Here is a 12,233-nt window from a genome sequence, read left to right as displayed (position 1 = left end):
GAAAGCATTGGATTCTCAAGCCTGAGGTCCTGGGTTCGATCCCAGGCAGCACATGTACCAGAGTGATGTCTGGTTCTTTCTCTCCTATCTCTCTCATAAATAAATTAAATTTTTTTTAAAAAATGAAAAAAAAAATATAATTGGATGAAGCACTTGCCCCACACACCAACCTGCTTCCCTGATTAGATAAGACTCAGATCCATCAAATGCAGAACCATGCCCCTAATGAATATCCAATCAAAACCACATAATTCCAAGTGATATTTTATTTACAGTTTGATGCAGGGAATTAAGGGTGAATTTTTGGACAGTTATACTAAAAATAGATACAAATACAAAAGTCTTTGATTTATTTTTCTTACCTTAAATTTCTGATATTCAAGCTATAAAGGTGACAGTGATATGAAACTGAAACTAAGAGGGAAGTATCTTGTAAAACAACATTTCTCCAGTGTATATATACTGGAAAAGATATATATATATATATACATTTTTTTCTTTTCATATACATATATATATATGTATATGTATATGGAAATAAAATATTAAGAAAAACAAGAGTATATCTGGATCACAAGGTAATTCCATTTTTATTTGCCTAAGCGGTCTCCATACAATCTTCCAAAGGGACCACCCCAGTTTGCATTCCCTCCACCAGTGTAGCTGAGTTCCTTTTCCTCCACAACCTCTCCATTTCTACAAACTTGTCATGTCCTGATCTGTTGATGGGAGTCATTCTCTCAGATGTGAAATGGTATCTCAGGATAGTTTTAATTTGCATTTCTCTAATAAATAGTGAAGTGGAGCATTTCATGTGTCTGTTGGTCATATGTGTCTGTTCTTTAGAAAATTGTCTGTTATGGGCCAGGAGATGGCACAGTGGATAAAGTGCTGGCATCTCAAGCATGAGGTCCTGAGTTCAATCCCTGAAAGTACAAGTACCAGAGTGATGTCTGGCTCTTTCTATCCTCCTGTCTTTTTCATTCATAAATGAAATATTTTTTAAAGAAAGGATAACTGTCTATATAGTTCTTTGGCCCAATTTTAATCAGGTGATCCTTGTTTCTTTTGTTGATCTTTATTCCATAAATAAATAAAACACTTTGGGCAGGAGTCACATTTTCTCCCTATCCTCATGCTCCTACCTTCCTTCCTTCCTTCTTATTTCTCTTTGTTTTCTTCTTTAATTATTTCTTTCTTTCTTTCAATAGAGGCAGAATAATAGAGATGGTTGAAAGAGACCACAGCACTGAATCTTCCTCTAATAATGTAAAGGCAGGACTCCCAATGAGTTGCATGTATAACAAAGTGTCACATAGCCATCTGAGCTATTTCATTGGTCCTGAAGACACAGTTTTTCTAATCTAATCCAAGAAGTCGCAACTAACAGTTTGGAAAACACTCCTGGGATATAAATTTTGGTTTGGAAGGGTCTGGAAGCAGCAGAGTATAGTGACTAAGTAAGCTGCTGGAATTCAATTTGCTACCCTTCTCCCCATGTGACCTCGAACACTTTCTTATTCCTATGCCTCAGTTTCCTTGTAGAAAACTAGGATTAATACATATCCTGTAGGGTTGTTGAGATAATATATAGGGTCAGGCTGATGGGCATGGAAATGGCTTTCATGAAGGCGGTGCTCAGAGCTCTCAGGTTCATTTAATAAAACTCCTTCTGCCCAAACAACGAAAGTAACTAGAGCTGATAACTGTTTAGCTTTAAACAATGCTTGGCTTCTTTTCAGTTAATTAACTTGCATATTTGATACCTTAGAGATGACGTTGAGGGTAGAGATTGATAACATAATGGTTAAGCAGAGACTCTGATGCCTGAGGCTCCTAAGTCTCAGGTTCTACTCCCTTATACCTTCATAAATCAGAACTGATCAGTGCTCTGGGGAAAAAAAAAGACACTGAGATGTCATGAAGGATGTTCTACCAAAGTGCTCTGTGCTGCCTCTCCGCAGGAGGGCAACATGCCATCACAATGCAGCTAGTCTACAAGACTTCTCCAAATGCCCAGCCTCTGGTTCCTCTCTTGTTTAATTTTCAATGAATTATCACAATTTTTAAGACTTTCTTTAAATTCATTAGCAGGTCCAGCCAGTAGAGCACAGGGCTTGCATTCTTCTGGCACCCCCACTGCTACTGTTAAGTTGTCCTGAGTCCCTTTCTCTGTCTCTTGGGTAACTCCCTATCTGCTCTTGGAGAATTTATATACCTCATAAACTTGTAAAAATAGAAAGGAAACAGTACAGGGGCTTCAGGGAAGCAACTACACATTAAGGGGACAAATCGTTGATTATTTTAACCATCTCCACTGGCTACCCCTTAGGTTAATACTTTTCCATTATCCCTGGGGGCTACCTGAGGCTGGGTGTAGGGTATCAGTACAGCCCAGGATTCCATGATGTGCACTCTTGAGCCAGCCACTTACTGATATGTCACCCAATCGTATAAAAATAGCTTTGAATTCTAATATTATGTCTCCAAATATAAAAGACAGCAGGGAATGACGGCATATATATTATATAGTTGAAATAGTGTTGGACTATCAGGCCTTTGGTTAGGAATGGTTCCTTGATTTGCATGTGTCACAATGATACTCTGACTCTCTCTCCTCCTCTAACATTAATAGAATAATATTATTTAAAAATAATAGCTAGAGGGAGTAGGGCTGTAGCGCAGTGGGTTAAGCACATGTGGTACATAGCACAAGGCCCGGCCTAAGGATCCAGGTTCAAGCCCTTGGCTCCCCACCTGCAGGGCAGTCGCTTCACAGATGGTGAAGCAGGTCTGCAAGTGTCTTTCTCTCCCCCTCTCTGTCTTGCCCTCCTCTCTCCGTTTCACTCCATCCTTTCCAACAATGACTACAACAATAAAGTCAGGGCAACAAAAAAGAATGAATAAATAAATAAATATTAAAAAAAGAAGGGAATGAGTCCTACCTATATCCCCCTCCTTAAAAAATAATAATAATAGGGAGTCGGGTGGTAGCGCAGTTGGCTAAGCGCACGTGGCGCAAAGCACAAGGATCCTGGTTTGAGCCCCTGGCTCCCCACCTGCAGGGGAGTTGCATCCCAGGTCTATCTTTCTGCCCCCTCTCTACCCCCCCTTCTTTCCTATCCAACAAAGACAATAACTACAACAATAAAAACAAAGGCAACAAAAGGGAATAAATAATAATAATAATAATAGCTAGAATGAAATATGGAGGAATGTCAATCAGTCCCAGACCACAGGAACTGCATTCCATAGATCCAGACAATGGGAAAGTAAGATACATGGGATGGTTGATTATCTTCTATGCTTTTTTTTTTTTTCCTATATAAATGTATAAACAAATGAGTTATTTCTAGAGAATCTGCAAAATAACTAGAAGCCACAATATCAGTTGAGCAGGGTCAAAAAACTAGATTTGTACTAAAATTAGAATACGACTAGATTGAGATCAAGATAGACTACATCTGTCAACCAGCATCACCACTTCACAGGGAGATTCCAGAAAAAAACTTTATATATATATATATATATATATATATATATATATATATATATATATATTGTCCCCACACTGTCCCATAATGTCCCACACTTTCCCCACTGTCCCACACTGTCCCCACAGTGCCACCATGCTGTCCCACAGATAAGACAGAGTTAAGGATGGTCTTCTGGAGAGAAAGCAAAGATGTGTTAGATGCAAATTCATCCAACATCCTGACTTTGAATTTTTATGTTTCTAAGCCCTGAGGGGGAAAAAAAAACCTGCTCATTGAAGTAAAAAAGAAAAAAAAAAACTAAAAAATTAAAACAAAGTAACAACAAAAATTACCTGGGACTTAGAAGACAACATCAAGTTTATGCAAAATAGTTTCCTGCCTGAGGCTCCAAGGTCCCAGTTTCAGTTTTAATTTTGAATTCCACTATCGCCCAGAATAAAACAGTGGTCAGATATGTTCCTTTCTATCTTTCTCTATTTTAGATAAAATAATTACTTAAGTTAAAATATGTTTCTTAGTCTGGGTAATTGTAAGAGAAAAATACATTGATTCCTGGTGCTTACTTAGTATGACAGTGCAGGTTTGGGGAAACAACATAATAGTAATGCAGGAGAAGGGCGGGTCTGGTGACTCTCGCAGTCTGATGGTGGGCGGCCGCTGACCTCCGTGGACATTGGGGGCATCTGGGAACAGCTTGCGTCACGCAGCGGGATAATGCCAGGTGGATGGATCCCAGGGCCCTTTTCTGGTTTTTGTCTTCTCGGAGGGTGGCGATGCCCTGCTCAACCCTGCGACCGAGGTCTTGGTGTCCACTGGCGGCTCCCTGATCCTGAGCCTAACCCCTGAACTCAAGTGGCCTTCCCTGATTGTCCGATGGGCGGACAGACAGACAGGACTGCGAGTGAACGTGTTACAGAAGAAAACTAAACGTCTGCTGACTAGGATGATCCAGCAGACCCGTGTTAGAGGTCAGGGTGTGGGCTGGGTTTGCTTCCAGCAGCCCTGCCCCTGGGCTGTGTAGACTGCTCTGTGCTGAGTCCAGCGCTCCTGTGCTGCCTCCAGTAATTGAAGAGGGAGCCCCAGAGCCATGCAAATAGAAGCTTCACTCCTCCAAACCTACTTTTTATTTATTTATTTATTTTAACCAAAGCACTGTTCAATCCCTGGTTTATGGTGGGGCGGGGGATTGACCTGGGACTTTGGAGCCTCAGGCATGAGAGTCTGTTTGCATAACCATTATGCTATTTACCCTCCACCCATATATATATATATTTTTTTAATATTTACTGAGTGCCTGAAGGTGACGCACATGTCACCGTGCAAAAGTACCTGCAGGGGGAAGAAGCTTCACTTTGGTAAAGCATGTCTGCAGGTCTCTTTCTTTCTCCCTCTCTATCTCCCCTTCCCTCTCAGTTTCTCTCTGTTCTGTCAAATAAAATAAAAAGGAAAAATGGGAGTGATCTGGGAGGTGGCGCAGTGGATAAAGCGTTAGACTCTCAAGCATGATCCTAAATTCAATCCCTGGCAGCACATGTACCAGAGTGATGGCTGGTTTTTTTTCTCTCCTCCTATCTTTCTCATTAATAAATAAATAAATAAATAAATAAATAAATAAATAAAATCTTTAAAAAGAAAAGAAAATAGAAAACGGGGCGTCGGGCGATAGCACAGCGGGTTAAGCGCACATAGTGCAAAGTGCAAGGACCGGCATAAGTATCCTGGTTCAAGCCCCCAGCTGCCCACCTGCAGGATAGTCGTTTCACATGCGATGAAGTCATTTGCAGGTGTCTATCGTTGTCTCCCCCTCCTCTCTCCATTTCTCTCTGTCCTATCCAACAACGACGACATCAATAACAACTACAACAATTAACAAAAAAAAAAAAAAAACAAAGGCAACAAAAGGGAAAAAAAATACAATAAAAAAAAGAAAGAAAAATGGCTACCGGGAGCGGTAAATTGTCATAGTGCAGGCACCGAGCCCCAGCGATAAGCCTGGTGGCAATAAAAAAAAAAAAAATTATAATGGGGAGTTGGGCGGTTGTGTAGCGGGTTAACCGTAGGTGGCGCAAAGCCAAGGACTGGCAGAAGGATCCCAGTTCAAATCCCCGGCTTCCCACCTACAGGGGAGTCGCTTCACAGGCGGTGAAGCAGGTTTGCAGGTATCTTTCTATCCCCTTCTCTGTCTTCCCCTCCTCTCTCCAATTCTCTCTGTCCTATCTAACAATGCCGACATCAATAATAACTACAACAACAAGGGCAACAAAAGGAAAAATAAATAAATAAAAATATTTAAACAATTATAATGATATAAAATAAAATATATACCTATTTATTCACTGATAAGAGAGAAGGGGAGAAAGAAAGCCTGGCACATGTGGTCCCAGGGACTGAACTTGGGACCTCATGCTTGCAAGTCTAAAGTCGTATTCACTGCACCACATCCCAGGTCACATTCCTCTAAAATTTTCTGTGTCTTTTGTGATGCTTTTGCCACAACCAGTGTCACTTTAGATCAATTCTGTCATTACAGTTTGGTTTGCAATTTCTAAAGTTGTATATAAATGGAACTATACAATCTGCACTCTGAGCATAAAGTACTTTGAGGTTCATATTGCATTAGTTCCTTTTTACTGCTGGGTAGCATTCATATATATATATATATATATATATATATATATATGAAAAACAATTTTGTTCAGTCACATATTGATAAGCGTTTGGGTTTCTGCTTTGAGACTGTTACAAATAAATCATTGTAAAAAAATAGTAATGCAAACAATTTTCATGCTCATAGTTTTAATTCCCCCTATCCACAATAGAAGCCAGAGCAGAGCACTGTTCCAGAGTAAATTTGTAAAGCATTGACAAAACTTGTCTTTAAAACTATATGTAAGTTTTTAAAATTTATATTTATTTACTTATTCACTTTTGTTGTCCTTATTGTTTTATTGTTGTAGTTATCGTTGTTATTGATATCATCATTGTTGGATAGGACAGAGAGAAATGGAAGGAGGAGGGGAAGACAGAGAGGGGGAGAGAAGACAGACACCTGTAGATCTACTTCACCGCCTGTGAAGCGACTCCCCTGCAGGTGAGAATCAGGGGGCTCGAATTGGGATCCTTATGCTGGTCCTTGCACTTAAGCAACCTGTGCTTAACCCACTGCACTACCGCCTAACTCCCTATATGTAAGTTTTTAATATGGACTTTGTAAGGCAGTCTAAGTTCTTCCTTGAGGGGCAGAAAGGCTTGCTGAGACAGGAGGCCCTCTGGTCTCTGTACTCAGCACCATACAGATTCTGAGTACATTGTAGCACTCAGAATCTAGAGCTCTTAGCAAAGGCCAGGTGTGTGAGGATGCACTTTGTTGATCTGTTTCTGGAAAGAGGACATTTACACATTGGGCCTGTGTTTATTCTTATTTAAAATGTTTCAGTATTGAGCAAAGGAGGTCCTTAGAGGGCGCAGCAGTAGTGAGACACAGGTATCCTTAGATGGAGCCTGGGGCCTGACACAAGCAAGTCAACTCTTGACTTCAGAGCCAGCTGCCTGTCTTTATCATTTCTACTAAGGGATTTGACTTGTTATTTCATAATTCCTAAAGATGATATTTGGATGTCATGTAGGATTCTCCACCGTTGTGCTTTCTGTGGAGTGTCAAGAGGAGGAGGGGGAAGACGAGGAGGATGAAGTAACATAAAAATTCAACTGTTGGCAGAATACAAAAACCCAGCCCTTGGTTCTTCCTTGTTTAATTTTCTGTGGATTCCTCCACAAAGAAACTTTCATATTTTTTTACTTTATTTTTTCCTTTATTGAGGGATTAATGGTTTACAATCAACAGTACAATACAATATAACAGTTTGTACATATGCACTTACTTTATTTTAATGAGAGAAATGATAGACAAGAGCACTGCTCTTCTCTGGCTTATAGTAGTACTGGGGATTAACAGGGAGCCTTAGAGCCTCAGGGGTAGAGATTCCTTTGCATAACCACTATGCTACCTCCCAGCCCTGAACATTCACATTTTGTTAAACTTTCCATTATTTCAACTGCCAAAGAACTACCTAATAACTCAGCTGTACTCATTTTAGGTTCCATCTCACACTCATTTTTTCTCTCCTTATGATATTTAATGTCATGTAAATAACTCTTAAATAAAAGAGAGTGTTACAGAAAGCAACACAGGAAGTTGCATGGTATCTACTAGAAAAGTGATGTGGGAACCATGTGTATGTTTTATTATTTTAATGTTTATTTTATTTTATTTTATTTTACAGAGAGAGATACAGAGAGAAAGACAGATAAAGGTCAGATGACTACTCAGCTCTGGCTTATGTGGTGCTGGGGACTAAACCTGGGACCTCAGAGCCTCAGACATGGAAGTGTTTTGCATAACCATTATACTGTCAGCTTCCTAACCTCCATGTGTAGGTTTTGCATGGTAATATATAAGTATGATAAAGCATGACTGTAGTTGAGTCACAATCCCCAGAAATGTACTAATATGGAGCACCAGGTAGATTATAGAAACTCCATTTTGAGGCTTCCCATTCCAAATAAGCACCCTAGGTAACTCCTCTGATGGTCCTGCCCTGTCAGGTGTGAGCCCTCCTTACCCTACCCTAGTTCCACCTCCATACAAAGCATCCCTTCTGGGTAAGCATAAGGAAAGCTGTGGCTCCTGAGAGCCTGCCTGCTGCCTTGGCATTGAGGAAGCTGAGAAGGCCAGGTTGAGTGTGTGAGTCCAGAAACAGAAATGGGAAAGATGCTGGAAACTCCTGCTGAAGGGGCAGAGGGTAAGGAGATAACAACTGAGTAAAGACCAAGAGTGTTCTAGGGACCAGGTGGTGGTGCACCGGTTGAGCGTTTATGTTACAATTCACAAGGATCTGGGTTCTAGACCCTGGTCCCCAGCTGCAGAGGGAAAGCTTTGTAAGTGTTGAAGCAGTTTGTAGGTGCCTCTCTGTATCTCTCCCTCTCCATCATCCCTTCCCTCTTGATTTCTGGCCGTGTTTGTCCAATAAATGAATAAAGACAATAAAAATTTTAAAAGATAATAAAAAAAACCAAGGTACACATTCACCCTTATGTTCATGGCTGTGTGATTCACAAAATCTATAGTTGGAACAGCCTAAATACCCATTAACATGAACAGATCACTGGATACAGAAATGATTGGATTTATACCCCATGGAATAATATTCTGTACTATGTGCTCTTAACCTGGTGTGTTACCACCTGCCCTTTTATTCTGAAATTAACAGAGATGATATTGTGGGTGGAGGTAAATAGCGTAGTGGTTATGCAAAGAGACTCTCATGCCTGAGGCTCTAAGGTCTCAGGTTTAATCCCCATACCACCATAAGTCAAAGGAAATCATTTTCTTTTTTCTGAATATTCATTTGTTTCCTTTTGTTGCCCTTGTTGTTTAATAGTTGTAGTTATTATTGTTGCTGTTATTGATGTCATTGTTGTTGGATAGGACAGAGAGAAATAGAGAGAGGAAGGGAAGACAGAGAGAGGGAGAGAAAGACTTACCCGCAGATCTGCTTCACCACTTGTGAAGCGACTCTCCTGCAGGTGGGGATCCAGGGGATTCAACTGGGATCCTTACGCTGGTCTTTGAGTCATGCCACGTGTGCTTAAACCACTGCACTACCACTGGACTCTTGATCAGTGTTTATTTTATTTTTTAACAATTACATTCTTTGGGACAAGATGAATGTAACTAGAGGTGATTATGTTTATCAAATAAATAAAGAGATGAGAGATAATTAACAGAATGCTTCACTCATGTATGAAATTTAGAGATCTGAAACTCACATACTGAAATAGTATATATAAAAAAAATACAAATCTCTCAGACGTTGTGAAAACAATGATGATTTCATTAGGACAGTGGAGATAAAAAACTTTGAAAGTGAATGTGATTGTAAACTTATATCAATCACATATGAAAATAAATTATGGGAGGGGTATGTATTGTAATGGTTATGAAGGGACTGTCATGCCTGAGGCTCTAAAGTGCCAGGTTCCTTCCCCTTTACCACCATAAGCCAGAGCTGAGCAGTGCTTGAGGAAAAAAACAAAAAAAGAAAAGAAAAGAAAAGAAAATTGGAAGCAGAAAAAAATGTTTATTGCATGCAGTATAATCTTGCAGGCCCTAGCACCATGTCCATATCATTTGGTGCCACTCTCCATGTGATTCAATAAAGTCATCGTATCAAAACTACGAATATTCAATTATTTTACTGAGAATACCAACACAAGGATTTTATACTTCAATGCATGATTAATCAAGTTGGAAGGCCCAGAACCCTTGCACATGTGTACAGGGCCCTGTTAAATTTGTGGCTGCTTTGGGCCTTGGGCAGGCAAAGCTCTGATTTGGTGGAGTCCAAAAGCTAATCATTGAGTAGATGAAGGGCAGGACAGAAAGGGAGGGGCAGCTGACAGGGTGGGAAAGGCACCACCCTGCACAGAAGACAGGGTAGGAGGGAAGCTGGAAATCTCATCAGGATTAAATTAAATCCAATTAGGATTTAGAATCAACCAATGGGAGTGAAGAGGGAATACACCCTACATGTATATAAAACCCAGCATCTCTCTCATGTTAGAGCAGTCACAGAGAACCTGAGAGGCACTGAGTTCTTCCTGCTGGATCCAGACACCAGATTTCTCTGCAGAAAGAGGAAGGAGCCTCCGCACCGTAGCACAGGATACACCTGAGCAGAGCTTCATAAGACAAAGGTGAGCATTGCAATAAGACACCGATATTCAAAAGGGGGAACTCTGAGATTCTATCCTTCCCTAGAGGGGCAGGACTCTGGAGAGGTGTGGGTCCAGGGTACATTGGTGAGCCCCGGGCAGTTTCTTCTTTCCTTCTTTCCTTCCTTCCTTCCTTCCTTCCTTCCTTCCTTCCTTCCTTCCTTCCTTCCTTTCTTTCTTTCTTTCCTTTTTTTAATAATTATTTATTTCCCTTCTTTTTTTGCCCTTGTTTTTTTATTGTTGTTGTAGTAATTATTGTTGTTATAGATTTCTTCGTTGCGAGATAGGAAAGAGAAATGAGAAGAGGGGAAGACAGGGGGGAAAAAAGAGTGACATCACTGCCAGTGATTCAACTCACCTGCTGGTGGGAACCTGGGGCTCGAACAGGGATCTTCACACAGGTTCTTGTGCTATGTGCCACTTGCTCTTAACCTCTGGGCTACCACTGGACTACCTTGTTTGTTTTTTTAACAGAGTACTGTTCAGCTCTGGCTTATGGTGATGTGCGTGATTGAACCTTAACTTTGTAGATTCACTCATGAGATATTAGTCTCTTTGTATAACCATTATGCTATTTACCCCTGCCCATCTGTGAGGATTTGAGATGGGATTATAATAGGGAATTATTTATAAATTTTCAACTTTAATCCTTCACTAAAGGAGTTCTCAGGGGAGTCAGCAGTAGGGCAGTGGGGTAAGCGCATGTGACATGAAGCACAAGGACCAGCAAGAGGATCCTGGTTCAAGTCCCCAGCTCCCCATCTGCAGGGGAGTCACTTCACAGGCAGTGAAGAAGGTCTGCAGGTGTCTATCTTTCTTTCCTCCTCTTTGACTCCCCCTCCATTTCTCTCTGTCCTATCAATGACTACAATAGTAACTACAACAACAATAAACAACAACAACAAAGGCAACAAAAGGGAAAAATAAATAAATACATAAAAAGAAAGGAGTTGTCTATGTAAAAGCTGAAACTTCAATTATGTGCTTGAAAAGTGTCATAAAATATGATAAATTATTTTCACTACTACAGATCTATTTTTTTTTTTTTACTTTTTCAATGTATTTTTAATTATATAACAAGAGAAATAAAAATACTGAGTAAATTGGTGCTGGGGAATGAACATGGGAGCTCAGAGCCTCAGGCATGAAAGCCTTTGACATAATCACTGCACTGTCCCTAAAGACCATAGAAGTTTACTTTTTATAGAGACTGAAGAACGAGAGAGTGGACATTGACGGAGGTCTGGAGAGATTCCACCAGCACTATTCCACCAATTGTGAATCTCCCCCTCTTCAATGAGGGACTGGAGCATGAATCTTTGTCTTAGTGCTTTTGTTGCCCTTTTTTTATTATTGTTGTTGTACTTATTATTGATAGAGAGAAATGGAGAGAGGAGGGGAAGACCGAGAGGGGGAGGGAAAGATAGACACCTACGTACCTGCTTCACTACCTGGGAAGAGACCCCTACAGGTGGGAGCCAGGGGCTTGAACTGCGATCCTTAAGCCGGTCCTTGTGCTTTTTGCCACGTGTGCTTAACCTGTTGTTTTCCGCGGGTTATGTTGTTTTTGCCGCGCTAGCTTCACGGGCGGGTAACAGACGACCAGGGATTCATGGTTGAGCTGTAGGCAGTATCTCTTTATTCGTGCAGGACGCAGCACAATCTAAACTGAGCTAAGCTAAACTCAAGTACCCTAAAACTCACAATGCTGTCTTTATATATACTTGCCAAGTAGGGTGGAAACAGGATGTGACATAGAGAGGGTGGAGAGAAAACTGACTGGTGAAAATCAGAGTGTGACAAGGAGGGGATCAGGGTGTGATAAGGAGAGGGGGTGGAGCAAAAACATCATGAAACAGTGGGGATTGAACCAATGCCCTGGAGGGAGGGTGGTGCTTGTTAACAGCTGTTATGTAAATAGAATGAAGTGGTTATGTAAATAGAATAGTGTTAAGCAGGGGG

The 12,233-nt window shown here is 40.7% G+C and overlaps 2 protein-coding genes across 4 annotated transcripts in view; one reads left to right on the top strand and one right to left on the bottom strand.

Annotated features, from left to right (window-relative positions):
• The window catches only part of LOC103125131 (zinc finger protein 709-like), a 209,802-nt gene that overhangs the window by 59,314 nt on the left and 138,255 nt on the right, over positions 1–12,233 (bottom strand). The window lies entirely within an intron of this gene.
• The window catches only part of LOC107523312 (zinc finger protein 14-like), a 517,712-nt gene that overhangs the window by 473,540 nt on the left and 31,939 nt on the right, over positions 1–12,233 (top strand). The gene's annotated exons all lie outside the window — the stretch shown is intronic.

This window comes from Erinaceus europaeus, chromosome 23 (assembly GCF_950295315.1).
Source record: "Erinaceus europaeus chromosome 23, mEriEur2.1, whole genome shotgun sequence".
Lineage (NCBI taxonomy): Eukaryota > Metazoa > Chordata > Mammalia > Eulipotyphla > Erinaceidae > Erinaceus > Erinaceus europaeus.
This window is presented reverse-complemented; position numbering and strand designations above follow the sequence as displayed.